This window comes from Quercus robur, chromosome 11, assembly GCF_932294415.1.
Source record: "Quercus robur chromosome 11, dhQueRobu3.1, whole genome shotgun sequence".
NCBI classification, from domain to species: domain Eukaryota; kingdom Viridiplantae; phylum Streptophyta; class Magnoliopsida; order Fagales; family Fagaceae; genus Quercus; species Quercus robur.
This window is the reverse complement of record NC_065544.1, coordinates 29,793,027-29,811,095: the sequence shown is the minus strand read 5'-3', so window position 1 is coordinate 29,811,095 and position 18,069 is coordinate 29,793,027.

The window sequence follows — 18,069 nt, the reverse complement described above, 5'->3', positions numbered from 1 at the left end:
TTTGGACAGACTGGGCTTTGTACCAAAATGGAGGAACTTGCTGATGCAGTGTGTTACTTTTGTGACCTACTTGATGAGAATAAATGGGAAACCAAGGGGACGTATTGTGTCCAACTAAAGTGTTACGCCAAGGAGACCCTCTATCGCCCTACCTATATTTGCTTTGTGTGGAAGGCCTCTCAGTATTGATAAAATCAACAGTAGGTTCTGGTTAGATGGGGGGACTTGTGGTGTGAAGGAATGGACCTAAATTATCCCACTTTTCTTTGCAAATGATAGTCTGATTTTTTGTAGAGTCACTATTGAGGAATGTGATACCTTGCAGAGAGTTGTAGGTTTATGAAAATGCTTCTAGACAATAGCTAAATCAGGCGAAAACATCCTTATTTTTTAGCAGAAATACCTCAAGGGAAATCAGAGAGCAGATTAAGAGTAGGTTTGGAGCCCAAGTGATCAAACAGCATGAAAAGTGTTTGGGGCTACTCTCTTTGGTAGGACGGAGAAAACGAAATACCTTTAATGATATTAAGGAGAAATTGGGTAAAAAATTGGCAGGGTGGAAGGAGAAGTTATTGTCTAAAGCAAGCAAAGAAATTTTAATAAAGGCAGTAGCTCAAGTGATCCCCACGTACACTCTGGGTTGCTTCAAAATCCTCGATTCTTTATGCGCAGATTTAACAAGAATGATTAGGAATTTTTGGTGGGGACAAAGAAATGATAAGAAGAAGATGGCCTAGTTGATTATGGATAAGCTTTGTGAACCGAAGTCTAAGGGTGGGATAGGTTTCAGACAACTGAAGGAATTCAATTTGGCTTTATTGGCAAAGCAGGGTTGGTGGCTCCAAATGAGATATGATTCTTTGGTTTACAGAGTCCTTCAAGCTAAATACTTCCCAAGGTGTGATTTTATACAAGCCCTATTGGGGAATAATCCTTCTTTCACTTGAAGAAGCATTTGGGCAGCACAAGAATTGGTGAAGTTTAGGTTACGGTGGAGAATGGGTAATGGTGATTCTGTACAAGTTTGGGAGGACAAATGGTACTAACTCCATCAACCTTTAAGGTTTCCTCACCTAGATTATTTATGCACCTAGATACAAAGGTGGGAGAGTTAATTAACAAGGAGGATGCTTGCCGGAAGTCTGAGGCCATCAATACTCTGTTTTTGCCACATGAAGCAGAGGTCATTTGAAGTATACCAATTAGTACGCACCTGCCTAAGGATAAAAAAATTTGGGCTTTCAAACCCAAGGGTCTGTTCACGGTGAAAAGTGCATATCATGAGGCTCTTGATAACTCGTTGTAAAAAGGAGGGGATCTGTTCTGATGGAAGTCGAGAGAAGCGGTTTTGGGGTTTCCTATGGAGCCTTCTAGTTCCTCACAAAATAAGGGCACTTCGCATGGAGAGCATGTCAAAACATTCTGCCCACAAATTACATGTTAATGAGGTGAAAGGTGGTACAGGATAATAAGTGAGAAGGGTGCAAACCAGAAGCAGAAACGCCAGGTCATCTGTTTTGGTCTTGTCACTAGGCTCATGAGTTCTGGGGTTGTTTGAAACTAACCTTGCCATTTGAATGGGACTAGAGCTACTCCTTCAAAGACATGCTTTGGATATTGGCTATGGAGGAAGACACATTGGCTGAGACAATAGTGGGATTCGTAATAGGGGCCTGGTGCTTGTGGTGTCACTGAAATGAAGTTCGCGTTGGAGGTGATTGGAAGGAAGGAGCAATCTTGATGAAACGAGCTATGCAGTATCCGGAAGAGTATAATGCAGTGTTGGAGCAAGTAAAGCTTGCTTCTGTACCAGGTCCACAGGAAGTATCATGGTGCCCTCCAACAATACCTCAACTCAAAGTGAGTGTAGCTGGAGCTACTTTTTTGGCACAGGGAGCAACAGGTATCGGAGTGATCGTAGGAAATGATAAACTTGCTGCTTTAGGTAGGAGACTAAGTGAGCCATTGGAGGTGATTGAAGGTGAAGCAAATGCTTTCGAAGCTAGGGTACAGTTCATGAAGGACATATGTATTCAAGATTTTATCCTATGGAGCCTTCCAGTTCCTCACAAAATAAGGGCACTTCGCATGGAGAGCATGTCAAAACATTCTGCCCACAAATTACATGTTAATGAGGTGAAAGGTGGTACAGGATAATAAGTGAGAAGGGTGCAAACCAGAAGCAGAAACGCCAGGTCATCTGTTTTGGTCTTGTCACTAGGCTCATGAGTTCTGGGGTTGTTTGAAACTAACCTTGCCATTTGAATGGGACCAGAGCTACTCCTTCAAAGACATGCTTTGGAAATTGGCTATGGAGGAAGACACATTGGCTGAGACAATAGTGGGATTCGTAATAGGGGCCTGGTGCTTATGATGTCACTGAAATGAAGTTCGCGTTGGAGGTGATTGGAAGGAAGGAGCAATCTTGATGAAACGAGCTATGCAATATCCGGAAGAGTATAATGCAGTGTTGGAGCAAGTAAAGCTTGCTTCTGTACCAGGTCCACAAGAAGTATCATGGTGCCCTCCAACAACACCTCAACTCAAAGTGAGTGTAGCTGGAGCTACTTTTTTGGCACAGGGAGCAACAGGTATCGGAGTGATCGTAGGAAATGATAAACTTGCTGCTTTAAGTAGGAGACTAAGTGAGCCATTGGAGGTGATTGAAGGTGAAGCAAATGCTTTCGAAGCTAGGGTATAGTTCATGAAGGACATATGTATTAAAGATTTTATCCTAGAAGGTGACTCGGTTATTATCCATCTTGCTCTGGCTAATCTCTCCCCTCCCCCTTCATCGGTTGACTCAGTGGTTCAAGGGATCCTGGTTGCTTGTGGAGAGTTTCGTCAAGTGTCTTTCTCACATGTGTCAAGGGAACATGTCAACTCATCTTCTAACCAAAACATGTCAAGGGCATTGAGGATTATTGTACTTGGATGGAAGAGAACCCATGTTTCTTAGACCAGTCTCTTCTCTATGATGTAACTTTTAATCATTCTTAATAAAATTAGTAGTCTTCCCATCAAAAAAAAAAAAATGATATGTTTAAATTTCAAGTTTTGTAGTAAACAATTATGCACAAATAATAAGTTTATTGATTAAATAATCACTACAACAAAATGTATTTTTAGTGACGAAAATTAGTGAGGAAATATTTTTCGTCACTAAAAATACAGCTTTAGTGATGAAATATGAATTTCGTCACTAATAGTGAAAAAAATTATAACATTTAGCGACGAAAAATAAATTTCGTCGCTATTGAGATCTAAAAAATGGGCGCCAATGGAGGGAAATTTCGGCGTGAGTGTAATTAATCTATAGTGACGAAATATTTCGTCACTAAAAGTTGAAATTTTTAGTGACGAAATATTTCGTCACTGTAGGTATTGTTGTAGTTAGTATTAGTGACGAAAATTCTTTCGTCGCTAAAAGGAAGAATTAGCGACGAAAAATATTCGTCACTAAAAATAATAATAGTATTGCACTTATATATTTTTAGTGACGAAATATCAATTCGTCACTAAAAGTATGCTACAGAGACGAAATTAGAATTTCGTCGCTAAAAATCTTGACAAAATATGGTTTCTTTAGTGACGAAAATAAAATTCGTCGCTAAAAGTGTAAGAAATTCTGGACCTTTTGTGACGAAACATAAATTCCTCACTAGAAGTGGTCTTTAGCGACAAAATATTTTCGTTGCTAATACCACTATATATAGTCCCAAACAAAAAGCCTAATCCATTCACCCACTCAGCCAAAAAGAAAAACCATTCACCCAGAAACCATTGAAACCCAAACAAAAAAAGAAAGAAACCCAAACAAAAAAAGAGAAACCCATTCGCCGTCGAAGCTCGCCGTCGAAGCGTCACCATCGAAGCTCGCCGTCGAAGCGTCACCGTCGAAGCTCACAGTCGAAGCGTCGCCGTCGAAGCGTCGTCCTCGAAGTGTCGCCGTCGAAGCGTCGTCCTCGAAGTGTCGCCGTCGAAGCCATTCACCGTCGCCACAAAACCATTGAAGCGTCGCCATTCGAAGCTTGTCGTCGAAGCGTCACCGTCGAAGCTCGCCGTCGAAGCGTCACCGTTGAAGCGTCGCAGTCGAAGCGTCGCCATCGAAGCCATTCACCGTCGCCACGAAACCATTGAAGCGTCGCCATTCACCGTCGCCAATAAGGCCACTCTTCGTCTCCAAATCGACAGCGACGCTTCGCCTTGTTCTCACCAGCGACGCTTTGAACTGTTGCCGATGAACCGTTGCCAATAAGCCACGAACCGTCACCGATTCTCAATGATTCCCATTCGTTGCCGATTCACTGATTTGGACCATTAGCGACGATCTGGAATCGGTAAGGTTTTTTATTTATTTATTTTTTTTCTTTCATTCCCTTCAGCTCATGTTTGTTGAGAATGTGTTTTTTTATTTTTGTTGAGAATGAAATGTTTAAATGAGCAGTTGAAATAAAGGAGGGGAAGATTTTATCAATTGTTAAAGAAGAGGATTGGCAAGGGAAATCCAAGCTGGGGCATATAGTTGATTATGAAGAGGCTGTTGTCATGCCTGGCTTGATTGATATGTAAGTTATAAAATCTATCTCCTTCTTGTGGTTAATTTCATTGTTGCGTATATATGTATCGGACTTCTAATTTTCATGATGGTTTTGGATTTGATTATTGAGAAGGGGAAATATAGATTATAAATAATGAGGGGAACTGCAGGGATATAAGTGTTAAGATGCTTATTAGACTTGGAAACATATTCCCATTTATGTGTCCCCTGTTTTCATATATAGGAAACTGAAATCCAGGATAATCTATTTCCCGTTGAATGCCTGAATAGTTGCCATATTTTGGGTCACATGTAATGATGTATTGATTTGCAAACTTTCTATGTCTCATGATAGGTGATATTTGGGCATTGTATTTTATTAACTTTTTGGCAGAAAGAATATGAGATACTACAATTGAATTTTTATTTTTTTATATATGTTGACATTGTTGTGATTGAGTTTTTTTATATGTAATTGTTACTTATTTTAAAGACTTTTTTGTGCTGAATTTGTGAATTGTTCTATGGAATTCAAAATAGAGGGATATGCTTTTTGTATATTAAACAATTAACTTAAGGTTTTGATGTACTTGGAGAATGATAGACATTGTTGTTAACCTATTAACAGGGTTGTATGGATAAATAAAGAGTGCATTTAGCTCTATGAGAAATAAGTGTTTGTGATGTGGCTTAAAACTCTGCGTCTGTGTTGTGCCTTTGGTGCTGAAGATGGTAAGTTATTGAACCATAATTAGTTTCATTTACTTTCTTATTTGCTTTCCCCCTTAAGTAATTGAGGTGTGCTATAGTCGTTGAGCAGTGTTATTAATTGGTCTGTTAATGGCAAAATTGTATTGTTATGTTAAAAACTCAATAGTTGTAGTATTTTATTACAATGCCATGTTGTGGATATTGTAGCTTTAGTTTTTTTAGTACATTTTCCAATGTGTAGTATTTTGAGTTTAGAAATTCATGTTATTTTGAACATTGAGGATAAAACAATGTAGTGTTATTATTACATAATGAAAATAAAAGTGGGTTAGTACAATTTCTTTGGTGGATGATACCAGCGGGTCCTTTCATAAGGATTCCATAAGAGCTATTTGTTATAAAGGTTGAAGTACTTATAAATTTAACTTTTCTTTTGCAGGCTAAATACACATTGTTTACAATAACTTTGGATTTTTTCTGAAAGTTGTAAACTTAGCTTGAGCAAAGTAAGTAAATTTTAGTTGAAAACCTTATAAAACTCTATACTTGTGATGTTGGAAATTGGATTTGGGGTGGTATGTTGTGTTGGAGCAAGCGGGTGGCTTGCATGGTGTTATAAGATGGTTTAAATACATAATGGGAGTATTTTTTAATTCTTGCAAATGTGAATGAGTATTGTTGATTAGATGTGATGAATATTACTTTATTCGATTTCAATACTTGTAAGCACTCTATACTTGTGATGTTTGTGATTGGTTTTGTGGTGGGTTGTTGTGTTGGAGCAAACGGGTGGCTGTTAGAGTTGATTTATTAGGAAAAATCAAGAATTAACTCTGAAAATAGGAGCAAAACTACAGGCAAATATAGATGCGGGACAAAGGCACTTGCTGTTAGAGTTGATGAGGAGGTGTGTGTTTTTTCATTTTCTTAAATCTTAGTGTATTACATGTTGTGACTAATTAACTATGAATAACTAACACTCAAATGTTAATTAATTAGACAAATAATAATGACGGTCAAGTTCCTGAATTGGCAAAAATCTACAAAGATGTTCATTTCAATCCAAATACAAATAAGTGGATACACCATGTGGATGAAGCGACATATGTATGTGTATCATTCCATCCCTATTATTCCATCTTTATCATGTTTGTAAAGCTATAGCATATGTCTTATTAATGTTGTGATTGCTTGTTTTTTTCTCTTTCAAATGGTAGGAAACTATTCTCAAAGTGCAAGAGGATCATTGTCAAGATCCTAATGCAATTCCCCTTACACAAGAGGAGATCTCAAACTTAGTTTTTAAAAAGAAATCCGGTATTGTAAAAGGACTTGGCATGAGACCTTCCTCTTCTCTAGTAACCACTGCCTCATCTAGTTCCTCAGTCGAGTATATTCATCGGTTAGAAAGTAAGATAATTGAGCTCAAAGAGGCAAAAGCTAGGGACGAAGAGGAGCGAGCTAAGAAGCAAGAGGCGCGAGCTAAGCAAGATGAGGTCCAAAAGAATATTCTTAATTTTCTGAGGAGCAAGGGTTATGATGACGCTTTTACCTATGGAGGTGGTTCATCTTCAAGCTAAATCACTTATTGGTTAGTACTTTATCTTTAAGTTAAAGCACTTCATTTTTTATGTATCATTTGAAACTAATATTTGTCACATAATAGGTTATTCAGTCTTTAGTTTATGATACTAAAGATATAGAAGTGAAATTTTTGTTGGCACTGTGTAGAATTATATGACTAAAGATTTATATTTAACTAAATATTTATATTTGTGCAGATTTCTTATTGGTGGCTTTAGGGGATTTCCTTTAGGCATTATTTGAAGACATATGAGGACATCTTCCGTTGGTTCTAATTATATTATGCCACATTTTTTGTATTGTTATAAAAAATCTTAAGTTATTTTATGTGTTGCAAACAATTATTGTATGTGTTGCAAACAATTATTGTATGGAAGGAGTTTGAATTGGATACTTATTTTAATTTTAACTTGTAGAATGTATGGATTGACTTTTTATAAATGTGTTGCTGAAAAAAATGTGTTAATCAAATGTGAGGTTTTAATAATATAATGACAGGTTACAGGTTAATATCAATGCTACGAAAATAATAAAAACAGAAAATAAGTTTTAGTGACGAATTTTTTCGTCACAAATATGGCAACAAAAAATTGTTTTAGTGACGAAATATTTCGTCACTAAATACAGCGGAATTTTGTAAGAAATGGTTTTAGTGACGAAAATTTTCGTCACTATATGTGTCTGAATTTTCTTAAAAATAGTTTTAGTGACGAATTTTTTCGTCACTAAATGTACCCGAAAATAGTTTTAGTGACGAAATATTTCGTCACTAAATATGATTTAATAAACTGAAATGGTTTTAGTGACGAAATATTTTCGTTACTAAATACTGTTTTTAGCGAGGAAAACATTTAGCAACGAAACGTTTTCGTCGCTAAAAGTTTTTTTTTTTAAAAACAAATCAGACTTTTAGTGACAAAATTTTTCGTTGCCAGGACTTTTAGCGACGGGGCTACAGCGACGAAACGAATTTCGTCACTAAAAGTCCAATTTCGTCACTAAAGGTTCTTAGTGACGAAAAACAGGACTTTTAGTGACGAATTTTTTCGTCACTAAAAATACATTTTCTTGTAGTGAATAAATAATATTTGTTCTTAACAAATTTTACGTGCATGTTAAAAATATAAATAACATATAATCTAACGGTTAGATTTTCAAATTTCACATTTAATTAAAAGATATAGGACAAGTTTAAAAAGTTTCTCTCCAAAATAGTTTTGAGAGAAACCTTGTTCACCCAAGACCTAGGACTAAGAGCAATCACACTAGCCTTTGTAAAACTTTGCAAAATACAAAAAGCACACATTTTGCCCCAAAAATCTTCCACATTAGTCAAGCTAAAGTTATCTAAATATTCAAAGTTGCTACAGTATTGTAGCAACTTTGTAATAACCGTGTAAATATACACGGTTACTGTTCATTTGCATTTTATTTTTTATTTTTTTTCTCTCTCCACAGATCTGATCTCTCTCTCCCTCTTCCTCTCACTCTCTTCTCTATCTACCTCATCACACATCAGACATGCTCTCTTCTAAACACAAAATCTCCACACATACCCATCATCAAATACTTCAGCTACAGTAATCTGTCCCTCCAAATACAAAATTTCCACACAATTTCAACATGAAATACTTCACCTACACAAACCCATAATCAAGACCCACAATCTGGGATTTTTCTCTTATTTGGCTTCAAGCTTGGTTGACTTTTTGTGGATTTGCTAGAAATGATGTTCAAGCTTAGGGAATTTTGTGGTTTTGTTGGAATTGATGATAGAATGTGTGAGTTTTGTTTTGGTATTGATTTAAGCCTCTAGCTTTGACTAGGTTTGGTTGATGGGGGCGGTAAATTGATATTGAGAGAGATATGAATTGAGAGAATGAAGAAGAAGAAGAAGAAGAAGAAGAAGAAGAAGAAGAAGAAGGAGAAGGAGGAGGAGGAGGAGGAGGAGGAGAAGAAAGAAAAAGACAAAAAAATAAAGAAGAAGAATAAGAAAAAGAAAGGGAAAGTGTTAAGAGAAAATGGAGTTAGCTTGTATATTAAAGTTGGTGGGCCAAAGGTAGGGTGAAATAATAATAAAAATGTGAAAAAAATATTATTTAAATAAAAGAGGGTGTAGAATAGACAAACTGATGTAGGTGTTTTGTAGAAGTGGGTGTGTAAAATAGAAAAAATATGTTTTTTCTTGCAAAATAAACAAAACTTTTACATCCACTGATGTGAATACTCTAAGTGGCCCAAGTCAAATTGTCTAAAACCGACCACCATCATCACCGTCGTCGTCGCCGTCGTCATAATAATAATAAGATCCAAAATTTTATAATAATGAATTTTTTGTTTTTAGTGATGCAAAGCATTCACACATTGGAGTTTTTATTTTAACAATAACAGCTATTTTAGCTTTCAAAAAACTGAAAAAACCATTTACATATCAAAAGTACTAAACTTAAAAAAATTTAGTTTTGAGTTACAGTAAACTGCTACTCCTAGTAGTTATTGTAGCTCAACTGCTATTCTCTTTCATTGTTCTTTTTATTTACTTTCTGTCTCTCGTCCCTCTCTCACTCTCTCTTTTAGATTTCCTCTCCTCTCTAATGCTCTATGTTTTTTCTTGATGGGTTTGGTGGGTTTGGTTGTGGTTGTGGGTCTCAATGGTTGTGGCTGATGGGCACTCTCTCTCTCTCACACACACACACATTGGTGGCTGTGGGTTTTGAGCCTTTGATCTCACTATTTGGGTTGACTTACTTACCTTTGACTCTTGTTGGATTTTAAGGGTAGGAAGGTTGGATGAAAATTTTGCGAATGGGGTTTCAAAAGTGGATATGAATGCTCTAAGGATACATTATTCTCATAAGTGATGCAAAGAATATTACAAATTTTATTATAAACTTACAAATTGACATGTTATCAATCATAAAAAGTTAGTCATACATTCATTAATTAAATTGTTAATTTTCATTGTAAAGGCAGGTCTTGGTTCCTAAGCCCAAGAGATGAATGAATTAAGGCTCAAAGAGTTGAATACAATGAATTTGTAGGGAATGGGCTTAAAAGCTAGGCTTCAATAGATCAAACAACACACACAGTGAATCAAAGATAGTAAGAAAGTAAGGGAAGACAAGCTCTGTGCAAAGAAAACCTTCCTCGGCAAATTTCAAGGAGAGTGGTCCTTATATTTCTTTTAAACTTGGATACAATTACAATTCTTGTCACTACATTATTTTCTCTATAGATTTTCTGGTCCCTTTTCCTTGGGGGGTTTCTTATATTATATAGCTCCCTTTAGATGATCTTGGCCCTCTACTTGTTGATCATTCAGGCCACTACTTGAGTGCTTATCCCATTAGACACATTTCCAAACCCCTTGTGAGTTGTGGGCCTTGTGGCAGCCAAGGCAGTACTGTTCAGGGGTTTTCTCTATATAAATGCAGCCGGGAGGTTTGGTGGGATGCATTAAATGTGGTGGCAGCCACCATCCCTTCAATCATGTCAGGGCCAACCCCTTCTCCGAAGCTCTTTCTCTATTGTATGACCTCTTCTGGTAACGTGTCATTGACGTGACCTTACTATCTAAGGGTGTGACCTCCTTGGCACGATAATAGTCCCCTCGGCCATGAGTATGACATGGCGCAATTACCTTATTTAATTTCTTGTACCCCACATTCATAATTAAGGTCTTTGCTACATCAATTTGTGAGTATCTTGTAGTAAAATTTGTAAGCTTTAATATATTTCTTCTATTATCTCTAACAGGGCTTCCAAAATATGAGACCAATAATAACTTAACCCAATTGAAATCCTAAATTGTGTGAAAAAAAAATGTATAAATGTGTTAGATTATTAATGATAATTAATCTCTCTTTAAAGTTTGAGACTTTAATTTTTGTAAACCAATATCATACTTAATTGACTATTAACAACATCACTTAATCTCCACATAGCTACACACCAAGCAATCTCTATCTCTCTCTCTTTTAACACCAATATAAAGAAAATTGAAAATTAGATTACAACTTCACTTAACTATATGTCACTTTATATCCAAGATAAAGTAAGCCTCTTTTTTCTTTTCTTTTTTTTAATTTCAAAAATTAGAATTTTATAACATTTCATTTATTTTGGTTAAATTTTATGTTTCAAATTTGATATCTAATGGAAGCATTGGTAGTTACGTGTGCGGTACAATTCGCTTGAGAATTAGGTTGCTTAAATGCAACTTTTGAAAGAGTTGCTGAGAGAATTTTAAGTTGATCTACAGCCAGGAGAGACGTTTACCATTGTTTGGGCATATAGATTTAGTAGAACATACAATATCAACTGCATTAAAATTTTAAAACTTCGAGACTTGGAAAAATTTACTCAATTATATGAAAATCTCCTTGTAGGCCCCCCTTTAAATTTGGAGGATAGTTTGAAACCTCGATATTTGAATTTTAGACCTTAAAATTATATTGTTGGCCCCTTAATATTGTGATACATACCATAAAAAAAATAAAAATAAAAATTGGTACAACAAAACCCAAATGAAGATCACCCATCTGGCCCAGTCCTTAGAGCACTAGCAATAGGGGGTGTAAAAATCCCCCAGTTTCTTTTTTGGCCACCAACCTTGTAAAAATGTGCTCCATCCGAGGGTGGGTTTGTAAAAAATTTTAGCATCTATGAACAGTCAAGTCATGGTTTTCAAAATCCCGATTTGGATCTTACGATCCGACAATTTTATGATCCCGCCTGCCTAAAATGATTCGGATCTTTCAAGAATCTTTGCAATCGTTCAAAATTGGTAGGATCGTACGATTTTAACGATCCTAAACGACCTTGGTTTCTTGTAATCATCTTTAACTTGACAGAAGGTTCAGTTGGACCTAAATGAAAAATAAAATCTCAATAGACCAAGTTTTTCCACTCTAATGTAAAGAGTGTGTCAGTTGGACCAAAATGAAAAAAATATCCCAATAGAGTGTCACATTTTGATGTTTTTGGTCTCTTTAAATGATGCTTACAAATAGATGTAGTGATGTATGGTAATTATGTCAATAAATGTATAATTTATGTGATTATTTAACATACTAATGTGTATTTTTTTCATTTTTTTCTCAAATAATGTAAGATCTTACGATTCATGATCTAATCCTATGATCTACGATCTCATCTACCTCTCACAATTCTATGTAGGATCCCGATTTTGACAACCTTGAGTCAGGTTGTGTATATACAACTCGACTGTTCATAGGTTCTAAACAGAAATATTAATATTTTATTCCTCACACTTACTTTAATCTCCCTCACTGATTCCCCCCCCTCCCCCCCCCCCCCCAAAAAAATCTCCCTATCTCTTCTCTCACTGTCTTGTCCCCTCTCTCTAGCTCTCTAATTGTTTTGTTTTGTCACTAGACTCACTACATCGAATTTGGATGACCGGATTCGATGACCGGAGGAGAGGTGGCTGCTACTTGGGATTCAAATTCGAAGGACAAATGGGTGCTCTATCAAATTTGTTTTCCCCAAATTCTTTTCTCCGATCAGATCTACATGCATATCCAGATTTCTCTCCAATAACCTTTTCAACCCCTCTATAATCAACACCACAACAAGCACCATGCCTAAAATCTTTTCACCAATTCAGATTTGTTTCTCATTTGGGTTTTGTTTTTGTTTTGGGTTTGTGGGTATGGATATGTGATTTCAGTGGTTGTTAATGTTAGTGATGGTGAGTTGTGGCAGTGGTGGTGGGGGTAGTTAACAGTTCCGATTTGGGCTTGGGTTTAGGCTTTGTCTTTTTTTAGGGGGGGGGGGGGGTTGTGGGTATGGATATGTGATTTTGGTTGTTCTTGATGGTGGTGATGGATTCCAGGTGGTGGTGGCAGGCTATGGAGGTGGTGGCTGTTGTGGTTGAATTTTGTTTTGGTTTTTTGTTATGGAGTTTGATTGTTGTGGATGGCGGTTGGTGGTGGCAATTTTTTTTTTTTTTTTTTTTTTTTTTTTTTTTGTAATTATGGTGGTGACCGGTGACAAATTGGGGTTTACAAGAGAGAGACAAAGAAAAAGAGAGGAAAGAGACATGGTAGAGAAGAAATAGACATATATTTTTTAGGTGGTATGGAAAAATAGAAACTGTGATGTTGGGTAAGTTAGAAAATGAGATGGTAAAATAGATAAAGTAGATTTTTAGGTTGTAAACTAGAACTTTTTTTTTATGAAATCAGCTGCTTTAAAATAGACTAGCCTTTGAGCACGCGCATGGAAAGAGACATATTTTTTTGGTGGTATGGAAAAATAGAAACTGGGATGTTGGGTAGTTAGAAAATGAGATGGTAAAATAGATAAAGTAGATTTTTAGGTTGTAAAATAGAACTTTTTTGTATAAAATTTAATGATTTGCATCAATTATAATTTGGGATTATTATATTTTCTAATCACAAAAAAAAAAAAAAAAAAAAAAAAAAAAAAAAAAAAAACCCTAGGTGTGTGATGAGTATTATGCATTTATAAAAAATGATACTTATAAAATTATGGAGGAAATTGCTTCAAATAATAGGCAAACTTTTAGGAATCAAAATACCTAAAACATGTTTTTTTTCTTTTTTTCCTTTTTTTTTTTAAAAAAAATTTAGAACCGTGTTGGTTAGTAGAGGATTCTAAAATCCTAAAATTTAGGATTTATTTTGCTTGAAATTGTAATAAATAAATAAATAAATAAAATTGTGGTCCTATTTTGTAGGTAATATTTTAGTAAGAGTTAGAAGTGTATTTTTACCGGACTATCTTTTAGTTTTGTTCATACTTAAACCTAGGAAATAGGGGTATTTTGGAACAAAAAAAATCTGGTCCAAACAAGGGCAGCCCCTTAAATAGTAGTATATGCTTGAAATTGTAATAAATAAATAAATAAATAAAATTGTGGTCCTATTTTGTAGGCAATGTTTTAGTAAGAGTTAGAAGTGTATTTTTACCGGACTATCTTTTAGTTTTGTTCATACTTAAACTTAGGAAATAGTGGTATTTTGAGAAAAAAAAAATCCAGTCCAAATAGGGGTAGCTCCCTAAATAGTAGTATAGATATGTTTGAAATTGTAATAAATAAATAAATAAATAAAATTGTGGTCTTATTTTGTAGGCAATATTTTAGTAAGAGTTAGAAGTATATTTTTACCGGACTATCTTTTAGTTTTGTTCATACTTAAACTTAGGAAATAGTGGTATTTTGAGAAAAAAAAAATCCAGTCCAAATAGGGGTAGCTCCCTAAATAGTAGTATAGATATGTTTGAAATTGTAATAAATAAATAAATAAATAAAATTGTGGTCTTATTTTGTAGGCAATGTTTTAGTAAGAGTTAGAAGTATATTTTTACCGGACTATCTTTTAGTTTTGTTCATACTTAAACCTAGGAAATAGAGATATTTTGGAACAAAAAGAAAAAAAAAAATATGGTCCAAACATGAACAATCTCTTAAATAGTAGTATAGATAAAAGTAGAGAGGTCATTCTAGTGTACCCGCAAGTTTTTTTTAGGGTGTATGATATCCACACAAATCCTGACCATAAATTTGGAGGAGTTTTAATCCTGGCTGTTTATTTTATTTTAAGAGTTCCTGGTTACTGGTAGAGTAGGTCAGATATAAAACCTAAAATAAAATTCAGAATGTTCCTTTCACGCTGTTCTCTTTTGCGTTCTCTGAGTTTCTTGTAGATTGCTTCTCCAGTTCTTCTCAAAAAACCAGATTGTCTTGCCTTTTTTCTATCAATCTCCTTTAGCACCTCTTCGACTTACTATCCCGTGAAGGTTTCTTGAGATGATCAAAATTTCTTTGATATTGTTAAAGGTAAGGATCAAATGATGAAACCTAGTTTCATTGCCATTGTTTTGTATCCCTTTTTACATGTTGGTTTTTCAGGACTACCCATTTGAAAAGGTAGATATATGCAATTATTTCAAAGGATTAATGTCGATTTTTTTTTTTTTTTTTGTTGTTGTTGTTTTGGGTATTGGGTATAGGGTGGGTGAGGAGGAATCTTTAATCTTCTCCATGATTTGTTATAAGAGTTGATTAACAGTATCAATATTCATTTATTTATTTATTATTATTATTGTAAACTTTCACATATAAGGGTATGTGGGTCTCTAGTGTTTGTGTCTGTTTGTTCTTTTGAAGTAGCATGTTTATGTGGGTTTGTGTTGCTTCATTGCTTTGCCTGATTAGACCACTTAGTGAATATCCAAAGTAATATTTTCTTAGTTAAACTCATGAGCAAGACAGAGCTTTATGGATTGATTCTCATAAATTTGGTTGTGCTGGTATTTGAAATAAAATTAGGAGTAGAGGTAGTAATATGGAATGGTGGCATTTACTGTGGATTAACTTGGCCATTCCTAAACATTCATTTGTTGGTTGGATGGTTATTCTTAATAAGCTTTCAACCAAAGCTAGAATCTTGCAACGAGGTCTTCCAAGTTCCAGTGGATGGTTTGTGTGTTTTCTACAGCTCTAGAATTGAGTTTTCGGTTTTCTTTTACCAAGAGGGTTCAAGAAATTACAATTAAATTATTTCTAGTATCTTTTGCTAAGACTGATTGGCAGGATAGTATGAGTTAGTGGGAAATAATCTTAAAGGAGAAGGCTTAAGAACAACCCTCTGCAAAATAGCTTCGTGGGCTACTGTTTATCATGTATGGAAGCAAAGAAATTCTATTAGATTTTATGGGAAGGTATACATTGAAGATCAACTCAATGGCATTATAAAGAAGGATGTTCAAGGGAGACTAGAGAGCAAACTATGCACTTGTGACTCAATGCTTAATCATATCATTTGCTATAAATGAGGACTCAAATCTGAAATGCATCCTACATTATTGAACTAGCGACTAATCTATCCTATGATGGAGAATTATTGAACGCTTAGTATTGCTAGATATCTTATGGTGCTCTATTATTATCAAAGCCTGGTGGATCTATTGTTTCATTGCTCAATTGTAACATATTGCTGCTGTGCTAAAAAGTTGTAATAGCTTGATGATGTTAATGTATAAATTTTGTTGTAGATTGTTTTTTAGGAGTGGCCAATTTTAGCTTGATTTGTTGAGATCATGGCACACTGTTAAGGGTTGTAAGCTGTCATAGATTTTTTTTTCTTTTTTCTTTTTTTTTGTGTAACGGGTCTATTATAAACTGTTTTTCTGCAGAGGCCAGTCTTAGTTTTTCTATGGCTTGGTTGTTTTGTTTTGCCTTGTATTTTGGTTGATTTCCTAGTCAATAAAAACCTCATTGATTCATCACTGAAACTGAAAAAGGAGGTGGCGATGCAAGACAAGGACAGGAGAAATTGAATGATAAAAAGAAGAAAAAATATCACAAAAAGGCCAAGGAATTAGAGGTCATATATGTACTGGTTATTGTTCTGTTTCCTTTCCTTTTATTTTTATGTAATTATAGTTGTCTTCCATAGAGAATATATCATGCCTACTAATGTACTAACATTATGCAATTCCATAGTTCTACCCTACCATGAAAACTTTCCAAGGTTTCCAACAACAATCAAACTAAATAAATAGGGCACAAATTATAAAATCAAACAATAAAAGTAAAAAAATATAAGCTTCGGCTACAAAATCATTGTTTATAATATTTGTAACTATGATTAGAACAAATAATCACACCTCAAGAGTTATTTCAACATCATAAATATTTTATTTATACAATTATATTTACACTTGTGATGGAATTCACTTATCCTAGTAACCACCTCAAAATTTAAAAAGTATTTTAAAAAATGAATTTTTTTAAAGTTATCACTTATTATTATTATTATTATTATAGAGAGAGAGAGAGATATCATTTTTTTAGGATTTTTTTTTTTTTTAATTTTTAGAATCGTTAGGGGTTTGGTCATATTGTTGGTTTTGGGAGCTATTTTGGTCCTTTTTTTTTTTTTTTTTTTGTGTGTGGAGGTGTAGGATATTCCAAATTCGATTTATTCCCAATTATTAAAAAAAATTTCTCACAAACAATTGATTATTGTATTGATTTCTTTATATTTAGTTCCCAAAGAATCATATGAAATCTATAGCATTTTTTGCCAAGCATATGAACAATGATATTTTGAAACTTATACAAAATCATTGTCATGGGTTTTATTAAAATTGATGAACAATGACAATTTGAGCCACCCATTACAAAGAGTCACTTGGAGAGATAGCGAGAGTAAATTAGTGATAGACATACCAATACTCTTTATACAATCCAATATCTTTTAATCAAAATTTAAAATTTCATAGTATTTTACATATCTCAAATGCAAAGAGGGTGAGACCAAGACTCACTAAGAGAGAGAATAGAGAGAAGTGAACCAATGGGAAAATTCAAAGTGATGTTGCAACCATCCGATATAAGTAACAAATAAGAGAACCATAGAATTTGACAAAAATAAGGCTATATATGATGTTTGTATTGCCTAATGTGACGTTAGAATAGTCCATTGTAGAATACTTTTAGAAGGGAAATCCAATTACCATCAAGCATAAAGTTAATAGAATAGAGGATGCGGGTCATATGCTAATAGACAACTGGCAAGGATTTTAGTTGACCATTAATGCACACTGCAAGTTCATCATTTTAAACAAAATCTTGAAATTTATCTTATTTGACAAGCTCAAGTAATTTATCTTTGGTTCTAAGGCTATTCTGGTGATTGTTGAGGATTTTCGAGGGTATTTTGGTTATTTACAATTTTTATGAGGTATTTTGGTCATTTTATAAGTTTCAAGGGTATTTCAAACATTTTGAAGATTTCAGGGTCATTTCGGTCATTTTTAAGGTTCTATGGATACTTTAGTCAATTTTTAGGTTTCAGGCGCACTATGATTGTTTTTTAGGTTTTAAGGGTATTTTAGTAACTTTTTAGTTTACAAAGTCATTTCAGTAATTTTTTTTAGGTTTCATGGTCATTTAGATCATTTTTTAGGTTCTAAGTGTATTTTGGTCATTTTTTAGGTTTAAGGGGTATTTTAGTAATTTTCTTAGGTTTTAATGGTATCTTGGTAATTTTTGAGAGTTTCGAAGGGTATTTTGCTCATTTTTAAGTTTTAGGGGGGCATTTTGGTAATTTTATGTTGTAGGGGTTTTAGGGGTATTTTTATTATTTGTATTCATAAATTATTAGGTAATTCGGTAGGGTTTAGTTGTGTTAGCTACAACTATCTGTGATATTGGTACTACTTAATATGATGATGAA